Source organism: Puma concolor, chromosome D2 (assembly GCF_028749965.1).
Source record: "Puma concolor isolate L17-30 chromosome D2, mPumCon1.1.hap2, whole genome shotgun sequence".
Lineage (NCBI taxonomy): Eukaryota > Metazoa > Chordata > Mammalia > Carnivora > Felidae > Puma > Puma concolor.
In genome coordinates, this window is record NC_141677.1 from 49,403,309 (window position 1) to 49,418,818 (window position 15,510).

The 15,510-nt window shown below is 46.5% G+C and overlaps 1 non-coding gene across 1 annotated transcript; it reads right to left on the reverse strand.

Annotated features, from left to right (window-relative positions):
- Positions 1-15,098: 15,098 nt before the first annotated feature.
- LOC112854947 (U6 spliceosomal RNA) lies at positions 15,099-15,208 on the reverse strand. Its single transcript, XR_003223018.2, has one exon. It is a non-coding gene; the product is annotated as a U6 spliceosomal RNA (small nuclear RNA).
- Positions 15,209-15,510: the final 302 nt, after the last annotated feature.

Below are 15,510 nucleotides of genomic sequence, written 5' to 3' on the forward strand. Positions count from 1 at the left end.
TAACCGACTGAGCCACCCAGACACCCTTAGCTTCTTAACATTTTAAGATTCATCCATTTGGGCTTTTCTATCAGTAGTTCATTCCTTTCTGTTATACCACTTTTCATTTATCCATTCACCTGCTGTTTCTAGGTTTTTTCAACTCTTATGAAAAAGCTATAATGACCATTCAAGTTCAGTTCTCTTTGTAGACACAGGTTTTTATTCCTTGTGGTAAATGCCAACGAGTGGAATTGCTGAATCATAGCATAGATGTGTGTTAACTTTATAGAAACTAACAAACGTGTCCCTTTAGTGGGTGTGCCAATCCATGTGCAGGCAAGCTCCGGATGGTTCTTATTCTAGCAACACTAGTCGTTGTGAGGTAGCATCTCATTGTGGGGAGTTTCAACTTGTTTGTTGCACTGGTTCGGCTCCTTTCACACAGTCCTTCTGGATGCACATGGCCTACTTGTTAGAAAGGTTTGAAGTTGTCTTGGGATATTTACCACTCAGGAACCTGATGCTTCGCCCTGTCAGCCAGGTGACATTCCAGCCCAGCCACAGCTGTGTGGTACAATAAAAACTAGCTTCTTGATCTTTGTCCCTGGTTCCTGGCAAGGAACTCCTAAAATCCTTGGAGTTTCCTGAGTGGTAGGAGTGTCTTTTATTATTCACAACGAGTCCCTGCTTTTGAACTTACCTGAGTTTAGCTAAATGAGGTGAATCTTGGCAGTTCTCTAGAAAGCCTCAGGATGGGGGCTGGTTGCCAGAGGAACCAACCAGGTGAATTGGAGGATTAGAATTTTCAGCCCCACCCCGCTGACCTCCAGAGAGGGGAGAGGAGCTGCAGACTGATTTTAATTACCAATGGTCACGATGTAATCAAATCATGCCTACATGAAAAAACAAACAAACAAAAAAAAAAAACAACTTGGATTAAAAACTCTGGAACAATGAGGCCAACAGAGCTTCTGTGTCTGTGAACACATCAAGCTTCTGGTACATCTGAAGAAGGCAGGCGAGCTCCGTGCACCTCATCTACATATCTTGCCCTGTGCGTCTCTTTCCTTTGCTGTTGCTTTGTATCCTTTATAATAAAACCGTAACTCTAAGTAGAGTCTTCCTGAGTTTTGTGAATCATTCTAGCAAATTACCAAGGCTGAAGAGGCGTTGTGGAAACCCTGAATTTATAGATGGCAGGGCAGAAGTGCAGGTGGCCTGGGGACTCCGTTTGCCACTAGCATCTGAGGCAAGGACAATGTTGTGGGAGCGATCTCTTAACTTGTGGGGTCTGCCCTAGCTCTGAGTAGTTCGTGTCAGAACTCAATTAAATTGTTGGATCCCCAGCTAAGGGTGGAGGATCTGAGACGTGGTGTTGAAACGTACGTTACGTGAGTAAGGACCCCACAGGCTGACCCTTAGCTACTCCTCTGACTGTTCCTCTGTTTTCTGTGGGCACGTAATGCTAAGATGCCCTTTAAAGGGTGGGACCTGCCAATGTTAGGACTGAAGAGTGATGAGAGAGCCCTCCTTGAGCCGTGTGAAAGGCACTCATGCTTGTTTTAAAACCATTCTCGCGATGAAAACGGACATCTCCATGGATTTGCCCGATACTATTTATCAGGCTTCTCAGGGCTGATTCTTAGAAGGGCCGAATTCCAGAATGTGTCACAGAGCCAAGGAGGAGAAGCAGGCAGCAGGAGTTGAGGAAGATGATGTGAAGAAGTCTTGTAAGAATATTCTAATGGAAATGGAAATGTCATCAATGAGCAAGACTAAGTAGCAATGGGGTGGTACTTAGGGATGTTTTTGCAAGCTTTTTTTTTATATTTTGCATATTTTAAAGTACTAATAACAGGAAAGGAGAGACGCTCATAACTTTTGTCTCATTAAAAATATCCATTAATGTTATTTGGACTATTTGCTAGTTTTTTTTTTTTTTTTTTTTTTTTTTTTCCCAGAAATGATGTTTTCCCAGAGTGTCTAGAACTTTGTCTCTCAGACTGAGTTGTGGAGCCTGGAGTCTGTTGCAGTTTAGATTCCGAAGCCGACTTTATCACCAGGATATGTAAGTAATGACCCCAAGCTGCTAATGCAACCCTTCCTTTCCCTGCCCACAGAAGTACGAGGGGAACTCCTGGTAGGTGGAGACTCCCCAGGTACATGAGCATGTAGCCCAGAGAACCACACAATGTTGGACTCACAGTTCTGTACATTTTTTGCAGCAAGTGGCCCTATCCATCATCTGTTTTCACCACTCACTGGCAGACAAGAAGCTAGAGCTGGAGAGGTAAAGTACTAACGAAAGTCTAGCTTGTCACCGGTGAGGGAGGTTACCGCTCTCCCTGGGCTTTTGCTGCTAGAAAGAAAGACAAAGGAGAGAAGAGTAATGTCTTAAGGAAAGGAAAGCCATTGGGGCACCTGGGTGGCTCAGTCAGTTGAGCGTCTGACTTGAGCTCGGGTCATGATCTCATGGTACGTGGGTTCGAGCCCCGTGTCAGGCTCTGTGCTGACAACTCAGTGCCTGGAGCCTGCTTCAGATTCGGTGTCTCCCTCTCTCTCTGCTCCTCCCCCACTGGTGCTCTGTCTGTCTCTCTCTCTCAAAAATAAATAAACATTAGAAAACAAAGAAAATGAAAGCTGAAGTCTTTTGAGCACTTATCATGTGTCAGCGCTCTGTTAATGCTTTATGGATACCAAGGCTTAAGGAGAGGACACTGAGCCTGGGAAAGGTGAAGTGAGTTCTCTAAGGTCAACGGTCAAGTGAGTGGGCCTCTGCCATGTGAACAGGCTCCAACTATGCAGCTGCCCAGTATAGTAAATGCTGCCCTCCCCCTGGTTTGGGCTGTCTCACTAATGTCCAAGCGATGACACGATTTGGGGCCTTTCCAGACTCAGTATTCTAGAACACATCAGCTGCTCTTTCTAAGGCTGGTCCCCAATCACCCAAGGAATGCTCCCCCTCGTCCCTGTGGGGGATACTCAGGCTGGTCCTTAATTATGTGCCTCCATTTCCTTCGGTCTTTACTGTAGCTCTGAAAAGCAGAGGCCATACGTGGAACACTACTGTTCCAGGGGGACAGCATTCAGTCATGCCTTTCATTCACCTGCAGTGTCCACAGCTTCCAGTGGCTGAAGAACGGGTGTTGTTCCGTGTCTTCCACAGAGTGTCTTGTGCCACACGTGGGCCCGGGGACTGTGCGGTCCCCCAGCACAGAGAAGTCTTGCAGCCCCAGGCAGCCAGTCTCAGAAGGGAACATCCCCGGCTGTCAGTGAAACTTTGCTACTGTCTGGAGCCCTTCTGGTCCCCAGTCTCAGGAATCAGAGAAAACCTGTCTTTAACCAGACTTTCCTCAGCTTGGATTCAAGTCTAAAAATCTAGAGAGAAAAACAGTGTATCCACCAGGACTTGGAGGCCAGGGCAAGAATTTGATGAGCTTTCACATTTGGTTGAGAAGAGGAAGAAGTGGTCTGTGCTGGGTTGCTCAAGGTAGGCCACACTCAATAAATTGGTGTGATGGCACTCTGTGTTTAAGGGCCCTCAGCTTCCTCCTCTTCCTCCCTGCAGGCCCAGCCCTGATCTAAAGTTGTTGGTCCTTGTCCATGACCTGACTTGCCTACAGGACCATTTCTATTCCTGTAGCCCAGAGGCCCTCCCACACTCATCATTCCCCTTGCTGGGAGGGCAAGGGGGCTGTTTTCTCCCCACTCTACAGATGGGCAGACTGATGCTCAGAAGCAGTAAGTGGCTTGCCTTTGAGGCCACAGAGTGGTGGAGAGCCTGACTTGGGGCTGGGCCCTCACCCTTCTCCAGAATTTCTGCCATCTCACTCTGGCTCCTTGTCCAACCTTAGCACCAAAGTTCCCCACTAGGTACCTGCTTGGCACTGGGACCCCAGGCAGGAACATCTCCTAAACATCCTTGGCAAATAATCTGTTCTTGGGATGATTTTCAGAACCATACAATCCATTGCCTCTTGGGGTCTCTTGCTTGGGTCCTCTATAGATAGATCAGTCCTTCTGTGTCTGAAGCAGGTCATGTCACCCCCCGCCCCACCCTTTACCTTCTCCCTTTGCAAGGGCACTACCTTCTATCCAAAACCCTGACCAGGAGCCTGGAGGTAAGCTCATCCTCCATATCTGATTCCAGTGTCTTCGTCTTCTTAATAGCTCTTTAATCCACCCCCTTCTCTGCACACACACTGTTCCTGCCTCAGCTTGGGCGCTAATCATTCTCACTGCTACAATTGGAATAGACTCAGACAAGGTTCCCCTGCAGCTGGTGTCCTGGGCACCTCGTCCTCTCTCGCTCACACAGTGAGAGTTCTTTGGTTGGAAGCAACAGGGACCTGTGCTAGTAAATGCTAGTAAATGCTAGAAAATGCATTGGAGGGATGCGAGTTTGCCCACAGGATTGAGGAGAGGGCTGGTAAGCCAGGCCTGGAACAGACAGGTGTTGAGAGTCTCATTGGATAGAATAAACCCACCTCCCCGCACTTTACTTTTGTAAACTGAATGTTCACTACCGTTGTCAACTGTGTGATAGGGTTTGGGAGGTAAGGGAGCAGAGCCTAGCTGGGGGCATGACTTCCCAGGGCCCTGAGTGAAGGATTTGGGAGAAACGGAGTGAGACAAGAGGCAGTGTCTTTGGGAGTGAAATGAAATCAAAGCTTGGAAGGCCAGGAAGGCAGTCATCAATGGAGAAGCAAGGCAAGGGGAGATAGGGAAGCAGGAAGGAAGAGGGAGAAAGAGAAGGGGGTGGAGGCTGGGAAAGGAGAAAAGAAGGAAGGAAAGAAGATAAATGCACAAGGAGGAAAGAAGGATCCACATATCCCAGAAGACCCCCAGAAGGGGGAAGGGAAGGGGAAAAAATAGTTACAGAGAAGGAGGGAGACAAACCATAAGAGACTCTTCAATAAACAAACTGAGGGTGGGTAGGGGGATGGGGGAGAGAGGAAAATGGGTGATGGGCATTGAGGAGGGCACTTGTTGGGATGAACGCTGGGTGTCGTATGGAAGCGATGAACCACGGGAATCTACTCCGGTAACCAAGAGCACACTTTACACACTGTGTATTAGCCAATTTGACAATAAATTATATTTAATTTTTTTTTCCAACGTTTTTTATTTATTTTTGGGACAGAGAGAGACAGAGCATGAACGGGGGAGGGGCGGAGAGAGACGGAGACACAGAATCGGAAGCAGGCTCCAGGCTCCGAGACATCAGCCCAGAGCCCGACGCGGGGCTCGAACTCACGGACCGCGAGATCGTGACCTGGCTGAAGTCGGACGCTTAACCGACTGCGCCACCCAGGCGCCCCGACAATAAATTATATTTAAAAAAGAAATAAAGAAAGAAAGATGGGTCGGGGGGAGGAAGGAGGCCACATGAGATTTGACATGGGTCTAGAATGTAGGAAACCCAGACTGACGTCAGGGGTTTGAAACAGAGAGTAGGAGGTGGCTCCGGAGGAACATTCTTGAGCTGCAGGGAATGGCCTCTGGAGCTTTGTGTGGGGGATTTGAGGCCTCGGTGTGGGCAGAAGAAATTCTCTCAGGACACTCATCTCAGCCATGCTGGGCACAAGGGAAGCCAGAGGGAATGAGCCCCAGACCTGTCCTCAGTGCCCCTGGGGGAGCAGGGGCCCTGAGACAGGAGAGGAGATTTGAAGGCAACGAGACAGGAGAGGAGACAACGTAGGCAAGCCTATTGAGCGCTAGGTTGTTCTGGGTCCTCTGTAAGGCGGATGTCACTGTCTCCCCCCACAGATGAGGACGTCAGACTCGGAGGAATTGGGAGCCTTCATCGATGTCACAGCTGGAAAGTGGGGCCCTTGGATCTGAGCACAGAGCCCTCTGCTTGAAAGGCACGTGTGCCCTCCTCCACGCTGCCTGTGGCCTCTCTGCTTACGGATCCAGGACCTGAGGCTCAGGGAGCCCCTGGGAAAGGCTGAGGGCTTGGGTTTCTGGGGCAAGGGGACATTTGCAGCGGACAGTGGTGCTGCTGCGTCCAGGCGACCTTTCCGCCAGGCCCAGGGGTGCTCCGCTTCGGACATCCCATCTCTGCAGCTGGCTGGGCAGCACAGGGCACCGAGGGGACCGGGGTATGGGGAGGGGGGGCCTCCCCGCCTCCTCCGAGCTGGCCTTTCAATGTCACCGAGCTGCTCCCTCCCAGGTTTCTAGTACATTCCCAGCTGTGGATTGCTCCAGGGCCTGCAGGAATGGGTCCTGTGACCTGGCTGTTTTCTCAACCCAGCTCGGTCACAAGGGGTTGTTTTGTTTTCGCCACTGCTGTTAAGTCAAACCGTGCTGTGCGGCGTCTAATTTTGGCCTTCAAGCCCCCTTGTTTTATCTCATTTCCAGGCCTGCTTCCATTTGTCATACCTTCCAATATGCCATCTGGAAATCCTATAACCACGCTGAAGGACAAGAGACCTTGTTACTTGGAATTCTCTGTTCATCTCCCTGAATAGGAGTCAGTGGATCAAAGGCAAATGAGCCATCAGATCAACGGAAACTGCCAAGTTCACGGGTTTGTTTTCATTTAGATATTTTCTAGATCTTGGCCCAGCCCTGCGCATAAACACTTGAAAATGATGCAGTTGCTTTGCTCTAGTCAGATAGAATGCGGTCTCTCACAAATGATACTTTGTTTCATAGGCCGTTATGGCCAATTCCTCTGATTTGCCTCTTGCCATGGTGAATGAGATGGTTGCTAGCTTTTCCTTCCTTTTGCGGGGATCCTGGGAAGTGCCAACTTTCTATATGCCTGTGACACACGGCACTGTCACTCCCACTGCTGGCCAGAGACCCTTGTCCTGTGGGCCCCTCGGCCATGCAGGGGTACTGCAGCTCCGGGGACGAGAGTGAGGAGCAGTGGACCTCATAGTCATAGGTTCCCTGGGGGTGGCAGTTTGGAGCGGAAGATTTTGCACTTGACAGATGGCTGTGAGCTGCAGTGCAAAGAGCTGGGACTGGGCCCTGGGACACTGTGCCCCAACGTGGGGGGTAGTTACAGGACACGGAGGGGAGCAGCAGGAAACAGCACGCTGCCCCCATGGGGAGCTGGGGGTTGCCATGAGCTCGTAGTATTGCTTGTTCCAGCGGCCCACGGTGGGGCAGCATCTCCCTAGACACAGCGGGGGTTGTTTGCATTTTATACTCACCCACATTTTGTACACGGTTCAGCCCAATGTGTGCACGAAGATCTGCCCAATTGATTCTGCTGCTTTGGTTTCACAATCCCCGTACTTTAAGGGAGTGACAAGACCTGGCCCCAAACAATGGATGTTTTTCAGGCACCATCCTGGAGGGAAGGCTGGGCCACCTTTCCCACAGGTGCAGTTTTAGTTTCCATTTCCAGGCCAGGGCCCTGGTGGGTCAGCCACTGCTTCTGTCCTCCCCTACCTGGCCCGTCCTCAGGACCGTGAGTTCCTCTGCATTCTAAGCACTCACACCCCGTAGTGGTGTTGCTGGATTCCAACCCCTCACACCCTAAATCTTTCCCTCCCTCCCTTTACTGTAATGATATACTGTCTTTGTGAACACTGGTTCCTGCTGTTGCGCTTCCTCAAGTCATACGAAGAAACCAAAGGGCAATTTCTAGACAAATGGGGTTGGCGTGGGGCTGGAATGTGGGAACATCATCAGTACGTGTGTTTGGGGATGGAAAATAGGGCCTTCAAGTAATGAGAGGAGCTTCATTCCCTGGAGAGTGGGGAGGCAGGTGTGGCCAGAGTCCGGTCATCGAGGCCCAGACCCGGAGGACCGGGGCGGGATCAGGTCTTGTCTGCAAAGCTGGATAAAAGGTCTGGTTTTCTGCAACACTGGTCCCTGTCCCTCCCCCTACTCATCCACCTCATTGTGAAGATAACAGCTAATCTGATGATGGCTTTTGGTTTCATCTCACAGTCTAAATTTTTTTTCTTTACTCTTTATTTACTTTTGAGAGAGAGAGAGAGAGAGAGAGAGAGAGACAGAGTGAGAGCAGGGAAGGGACAGAGAGAGAGGGAGATGCAGAATCTGAAGCAGGCTCCAGGCTCTGAGCTGTCAGCACAGAGCCCGAAGCGGGGTTGGAACTCACAAAGCGTGAGATCATGACCTGAGCCAAAGTCCGCCGTTTCACCGACTGAGCCATCCAGGAGCCCCTCATCTCACACTCCAGGAACACAGGAGAAGCCCACCATTCTTCTCAGTGCCATTCTATGCATTGATTGACATTTACCGATCATTCCTGCATACTGGGAGAGTGGAGCTTATAAGAGACAAAAATCACTCTCTCTAGCAAGATGGGGCTGTATCTACTTAATTGAAATGTATGCGTGTGTATATCTACGTGCAAAGATAAACGTACATTGGTGTCCATATGGGACCATGTCGCCATGCAGACATGACCACAGCACAGGCTCTGATGTCAGACTTTATCTTTTTCTCATGTAGGTGGGAAGATCCAGCATTATGTGTCAACTTTAAGCCATGGTATTGAGTTGATTGGTCAGACATCTTTTTTTATTTTATTTTTTATTTTTTAATGTTTATTTTTGAGAGAGAGAGAGAGAGAGCGCGCGCGTGCGCGCGCGCGCGCGCAAGTGGGGGAGGGGCAGACAGAGAGGGAGACACAGAATCTGAAGCAGGCTCCAGGCTCTGAGCTCAGCACAGAGCCTGTTGTGGGGTTCGAAACCTTGAACCATGAGATTATGAGCCGAAGTCACATGCTTAACCAACTGAGCCACCTAGGTGCCCCTGGTCAAACGTCTTAATAACCCCTGGTTACCGACGAGGAAACCAAAGTTCAGAGGGGTGATTTGACTTGTCTAAATCACAGGGTCCTTGAAGGGTGGAGCCTGGTGTTCTGGAGGTCTTCTGGCTCCAAGTTTGAGGCTGTGTCCATTGAGTCTTAGAACGCAGGCGCTGAGTCTTAGCATTGTGTGTGGTTCGGTGGGAATCACAGCTTCCAGCGGGAATAAATGTAGCTTTTTTACTGCACGGTGGTGTTTCCAGCAGTAACACTGGCAGAGGGATGAGCGGGGCCAGGTTGAGAGTGGGGGTGGGGAACTGCCTTCGGGATTCAGACTGGGTGACCCTCAGTTTACTTGTGCTGCATGAGTCCGCCCAGAGGAACACTGTGGTCTGGCCACCCTGACGGGGCCCTGCCCAGACGACTGGTTCCTCAGCACCCAAGCCGCTTTTCCGGATGGAATGCAAACCATTCCCTGCCTGAGGCCCTGCCAAGCCTTGGCAGGATTAAATGTGACATTCAGTTCCAGATTAATCCAAGTCGGAACAGTTTTCCTGGAGGTGTAGAGACCCGACACTTATTTATTTACTTATTTATTTTCTGAAACCCCGAAACTGCTTTAACAACATGATTTTGGATTTCTGCACATAAGATGCATGAGTACCGTGAATATTTTTATAATGGGCATCCGTCATGATTCTAGCAACAATGGCACCTTCCTGTATTTCTTTAAGGTTTGATTCTTCCTTTTAAGCTCCATCCCAGGAATTTGGGCTGGAATTCAGGGATTCGTAGAACTTTACAGTGTGAGAGGAGACAGACGTGTCCAGTCTGCCCTCTGAATTCTCTCTATGAAGTTCCCACCAAGTGTCCTCCCTCTTGGATTCCTCCACTCACAGGAACCTCCTACCTACCTTACAGAGCAGCCCATCCCCCTTGGCCACCACGAACTCTCTGAGTGTCTGTATTTAACTGAATCAAGATGTGTTAAGACCTGGGTGCAAGACTAATTAGGTCTGGAGAGACCTGAGCCAACCCACTCATTTCATGGATGTGAAAACCGAGGCCTGAGGGAGGGAAGCACTAGGAACTGGGAGTTCTGGCTTTGAGCAGTGGTACGAACTGTGAGCCTCGTGATCTTGCCCAACCCAGGTGTCCTGACTCGTGGTACCCTTCCATCGCACTTCAGCCACGTCCAGGCTGACCCGCAGGGTTGTGTCTCTATTGCTTCGCAATAAATTAAATTTAAGTTAATTAAATTATGAATTAACTGATTACTGGTACGTGAGTAGTCACCTAACTTTCTTTATATAATCGTATGAGGGGGCTCAGGGCTGGATGGACATTTTTCTGGGGGTTAAGGAAGTCCTTCTTGTTGAAAACTTTCAGTGTTGGAAAAACTCGAAATTGTTGTTATACAATACAGATCAGAAGCATACATTTCTGTGATGATGGTTCATGATGGTTCAATGTCATCACTTAGAGCAAAGTAGCAACTATGCAGCAGGGGTTCGCAGTGTGGTCCCTGGGCCAGCATCATCAGCATCAAGGCACTTATTATAAGACAGCCCCCCTCTACTGAATCGGAAAGTCAGAGGCTGGGGCTCCACACCTGTGTTTTTGTAAGCCTTCCAGGGGATTCCCATACATGCTAAAATTTGAGATCCATTATTGTCCAGAATATGCTCTTCCTGGTCTGTGACTGTGTGATGGTTAATTTTATGTGTCGACTATCCTAGGCCATGGTACTGAGTTGATTGGTCAAACACGTGTTTAGATGTTGTTGTGAAGGTAGTTTTTAGATTTAAATCAGTAGACTTTGGGTAAAGAGAGTACCCTTCATAATATGGGTGGTCCTCATCCAATCAGTTGAAGGGCTTAAGAGAAAAGACTGAGGTCCACTGGGGAGGAAGAAATTCTGCCTTTAAATTGCCTTGCACTCAAGACCCCAACATCAACTCCTGCTAGAATTTCCTGTCTGCCAGCCAGCCACCCCCCCGCCTGCCTCTCTCTCTCTCTTTCTTTCTCCTCTTCTCTCTTAATCTATCCATCCCACTGGCTCTATTTCTCTGGACAATCTTGACTAATACAAACATTAGATTCACTCTTTGCAATCTTCCTCTCTTAGCGTAAACTCAGTTGCACAGTCTTCCTCAGTATAAGACTGCAGACAGTTACTTCCAGTAGGCAGGAGTTAGTACAAGCATGAAACTTAATAGCTATCCAGGAATTAAAATATTAGCCAGGAGCTTAAAATTTTGTAGGTATACCTGATTTGGCAGAAACCATTTGATTTGGGTCATTCCTTGGAAGCTTCTTTATTGAGAAAAATTCCAGCTTTCAGTTAGCAGTTTAAAACCAGATGGATCTCAATTTGAATCCCCATTGTTATTTACTCACTAAATGACTTCAGGCAAGTCACTTAACACAAGTAAGGCATGTTTTCCCAATCAGTGAAAGAAAGTTACTAAGATTTTTTTTTTCCTTCTGCGGCTTTAATAAAGCTTCTAGCATACCCAAAGTGCTGATTTATGTCAGGTTTATAGTAGGCATTGAATGAATGGTAGTTATTATTTTAGCTGGTTACTTAAAAAGTTTTTAAAAAATATTTATTCAGTTTTTGAGAGAGAGAGCGATCGTGCAGGGGAGGGGCAGAGAAAGAAGGAGACACAGAATCCAAAGAAGGCTCTAGGCTCTGAGCTGTCAGCACAGAGCCCAATGATGCCGAGCTCGAACTCATGAACGCATGACCTGAGCCAAAGTGAGAGGCTTAGCTGGCTGAGCCACCAAGGCACTCCTTAGCTGGTTACTTCTAAAAGTGAAGGTATACTAGAGAGATATTTCCAACAACTGGAAGTTCTAGGTAACGATTCTCTGGTTAATCCTGGATTTATTGTAATGCAGCAGAGAGAACACTTCCAACTGTAATCAGTCCATCGACATGGTTATTTGGGCAATGCACTGGGCACTGAATGGGAAGAGATAAATCTTAAGAATGTGGAAGACACAGTAGCAGTCCCTGGTGGCATGAAACTGCAAGGCAAGGAAGAAGAGTGTGAAGGATCCATCTATATTTTATAGTAGAAAGAACCCAGGCAGGACAGAGCTTCTTGAAATGGCTATTAAAACAGCACAGACTCTCCGAGAAGGACCTGGGGCGCACAATCTCCTGGAGACATTATCAGTTGTGCACAGTTCTAGAGATACATATGAACATTATCAAAGAAAACGATCTCTGTTTTTTTTCTACTTAATTTTTTAAATGTTTATTTATTTTTGAGAGAGAGAGAGAGAGAGAGAGCATCAGCAGACGAGGGACAGAGAGAGAGAGGGAGACACAGAATTGAAAGCAGTCTTCAGGATCTGAGCTGTCAGCACAGAGCCTGATGCGGGGCTCGAAACCATTAACCACGACATCATGACCTGAGCAGAAGTCAGATGCTTAACCGACTGAGCTACCCAGGGGCCCCAATTCTCTCTTTCCAACTGGGAAGAAGACTGGCCTGTACATATAATTACAGGTTGGTAAGTGAACTCAGCATAGCCTGAACATTAAATTATGCTTAATTGTGCTAATAACTTAAAAAAAAAACAAATGCAAAGAATGAAGTTTAAGAAGAATAAGGGCCAAAATTAGTTCATGAAGAAATTATAAAAGTTACCTAAACCAATAGTTATTAAGGAAAATTAAAGTGGTACTTAAAGATTTCCTATCTTCAAAGCCCCAAGTCCAGATGAGTTTTAGGTGAGTTTTAGAATACATTCAAGGAATCGCTAATCCCTAATTTTTATAAGTGATTCCATCAATAGAAAAAGAGAAAGCTTTCTGGCTTGTTTTGTGAGTCTAATGTAATGTTTAATTCAAAATTCAGATAAGAACAATAAAGGTAAAGAAAACAGTACTCCAATTTCACTTATTACTATAGAAGGAAAATCTCAAATCTTAGCTAAGTGAATGAAATAACATGTTAAAAAATATATCATGCTCACATAGGGTGTAACCTACAAAGGTAGCTCATCATCTGAAGTTATCATAAAACTTTTGGTAAAAAAATGTTAACTGTATTAACTTTCTAGAGAAAAAAATCACAGAACAATTTAAATTAACGTAGGAAAGTATTTTACAAAGTTCAACTTTTATGATTAAAAAATATCAAACTAGGAATGGAAGAAATTTTTCTTAACTTGGCCAAAGTTATATTCAAAAATCCCCCAGAAACCTAATATTTAATGGAGAAACATTAGACTCCTATTCTTCCAATTTAAGGAACCAGATCAGGATGCCTGCTATCACTGTTTGTTTGATGTGGTGTTTGGGGTTCTGGCCAATGCTGCGAGCAAAGAAAAGAGAGATGTGAGATTTGACATGGAATGGATATTCTGGTTGCTCTGGGGACAGTTCATTGAAGGGTAGGGTGGAAGCTAGGAGATCAGATGTTGGGGCCAGGCTAGCAGCAGTATCGTGAGAAGGGGTTGGATTCCAGAGAGAGCATGAGCAGGGGAGGGGCAGAGAGAGAGTGACACAGAATCTGAAGCAGGCTCCAGGCTCTGAGCTGTCAGCACAGAGCCTGACATGGGGCTCAAACCCATGAACCATAAGATCATGACCTGAGCTGAAGTCAGACACTTAAAGACTGAGTCACGCAGGTGCCCTGAAGGTTGGAGTTTTTGAAAATGTTTTTACTGTGTTTGTTGAGATGCCTATATGGTTTTTCTTTTTTAATTGATAACTACGGTGAATTACACTGATTGATTTTCAAATCATAAATTGACCTTGCATTCCGGGAATATATCTCACTCGATCATGATGTATTATCTTTTTATATCATTGGATTTAATTTGCTAAAATTTAGCTTTTTTTTTTTTGGTATTAATTTTCTTAAGGATATTGGTCCTTAAGATTAGTTTTCTTAGGTCGACTATTAGGTCGATAGTTTTCTTATAAAGTCTGTCTGGTTTTGGTATCAGGGCAATACTTGCCTCCTAGAATGGCTTGAGAAATACTTCCTCCTATACAATTTTCTGGAAGAGTTATGTAGAATTGGTATTAGTTCTTCCTTAATGTTAGGTAATGAAACCTGGAATTTTTCTTTGTGAGAAGATTTTTAAGGTATACATTGACTTTTAAAAATAGATACAGGGCACTGTCTGGTTATCTGTTACTGTTTAGCAAGCATTGATAACGGCTCTTTGGGAATTTGTCTGTTTCATTTTATTTCTTGAATATGTTGGCCTCAAGTTTTTCACAATATTCTCCTTTATTTATAACAGCTGTAGAACCTATAATTATATCACAATTACCATCCCTGACATTAGTAGTTTGAATCTTTTCTCTTATTTTGTGATCAATCTGACCAGGGGTTTATCAATTTTATTGGTCTTCTTAAAAAAAAAAAAAAACCTGGGGCGCCTGGGTGGCTCAGTTGGTTGAGCGTCCGACTTCGGCTCAGGTCACGATCTTGCGGTCTGTGAGTTCGAGCCCTGTGTCGGGCTCTGGGCTGATGGCTCAGAGCCTGGAGCCTGCTGCCGATTCTGTGTTTCCATCTCTCTCTACCCCTCCCCCGTTCATGCTCCGTCTCTCTCTGTCTCAAAAATAAATAAAATGTTAAAAAAAAATTTAAAAAAAAAAAACCTTCTAGTTTTTAATGTCACTGATTTTTCTCTCTTGTTCTTCTATTTTCTGTTCCATTATGTATGCCCTGAGCTTTATTATTTCCTTTCTCCTGCTTACATTCAGTATAACTTGCTCTTCTTTTCTATTTTTTTTTTTTTTAAAGATGGAAGCTGATAAACAGGGATTTGAAAGTTTTCTTGCTTCCAAACCTGGTTTGGTGCTGTGAATTCCCCTCAACGTGTCGCTTGATCCCTCTCCCACCAGTTTTGATGTGCCCTGTTTTGGCACTCAGTCCATTGATGGAGTTTTCTTCTCATTATGGGTTATGTTCCCTGCCCCTTTGCATGTGTGGCCATTTTATTTTATTTTTTTATGGAATGCTGTACATTGTTACTTTTTATGTTGTGTGCTGGATATTTTTGTTTTACTGCATGTTTTTTGGAGCTTAGTCCTGGGATACCGTTAAGTTACTTAGAAAGAGTTTGACCCTTTCGGGTCATGCCTTTCAGTTTCTTAGGGGGGCTGAAACTGTGTTTACTCTGGGGGTAATCATTCCCTAGTCCTCAAGCAAGACTCCAGGTAAATGCCTCGTGGTTTGTGAAGTTTTCCGTCTGCCTTGAGGGAAGAGACGCTATTCGTCCTGTGTGAGTGCTGGGTACCCTGCCCTGCGGTGAGTCAGGTGGTCCTCTCCAGGGCTCTGGTAGTTTCTGCACACGCGTGTGCCGATCGGTACTCTGCTACATAGTTAAAGGGGACCCTTTCTCTGGAGTTCTCCAGAGTTTCACGAATTTGCGTGTCTCCTTGTGCAGGGGCCATGCTAATGTTACTTCTCTGTGTCGTTCCAGTGTGAGTATCTGTGCTGCCCAAGCGAGCACTGGAGTGCTCTAGGGTTGTGTCTCTTTGCAGCTTTCTCTTGCTTCAGTTCCTCAGTATCTGCCTTGGTTTCTTCAGACTCTCAGCTTTGTCTCCTCAACTCATGGAGTCGGCAAGCCATGCCCGGGTCCCCTCCCTGGGCCGTGGAAACTGGTCAGTGAGATGGGCAATGAGAGAGATCATTGTTTCCTCTCTCTCAGGGATCCCCGTACTTCGTGTCTGATCTGCTGTGTGTTGAAAGCTGTTATTTCAGCTATTTGGTCAGACCTGCCCCCCAGTTCTTGCTGGGGGAGGTTAAATCTGG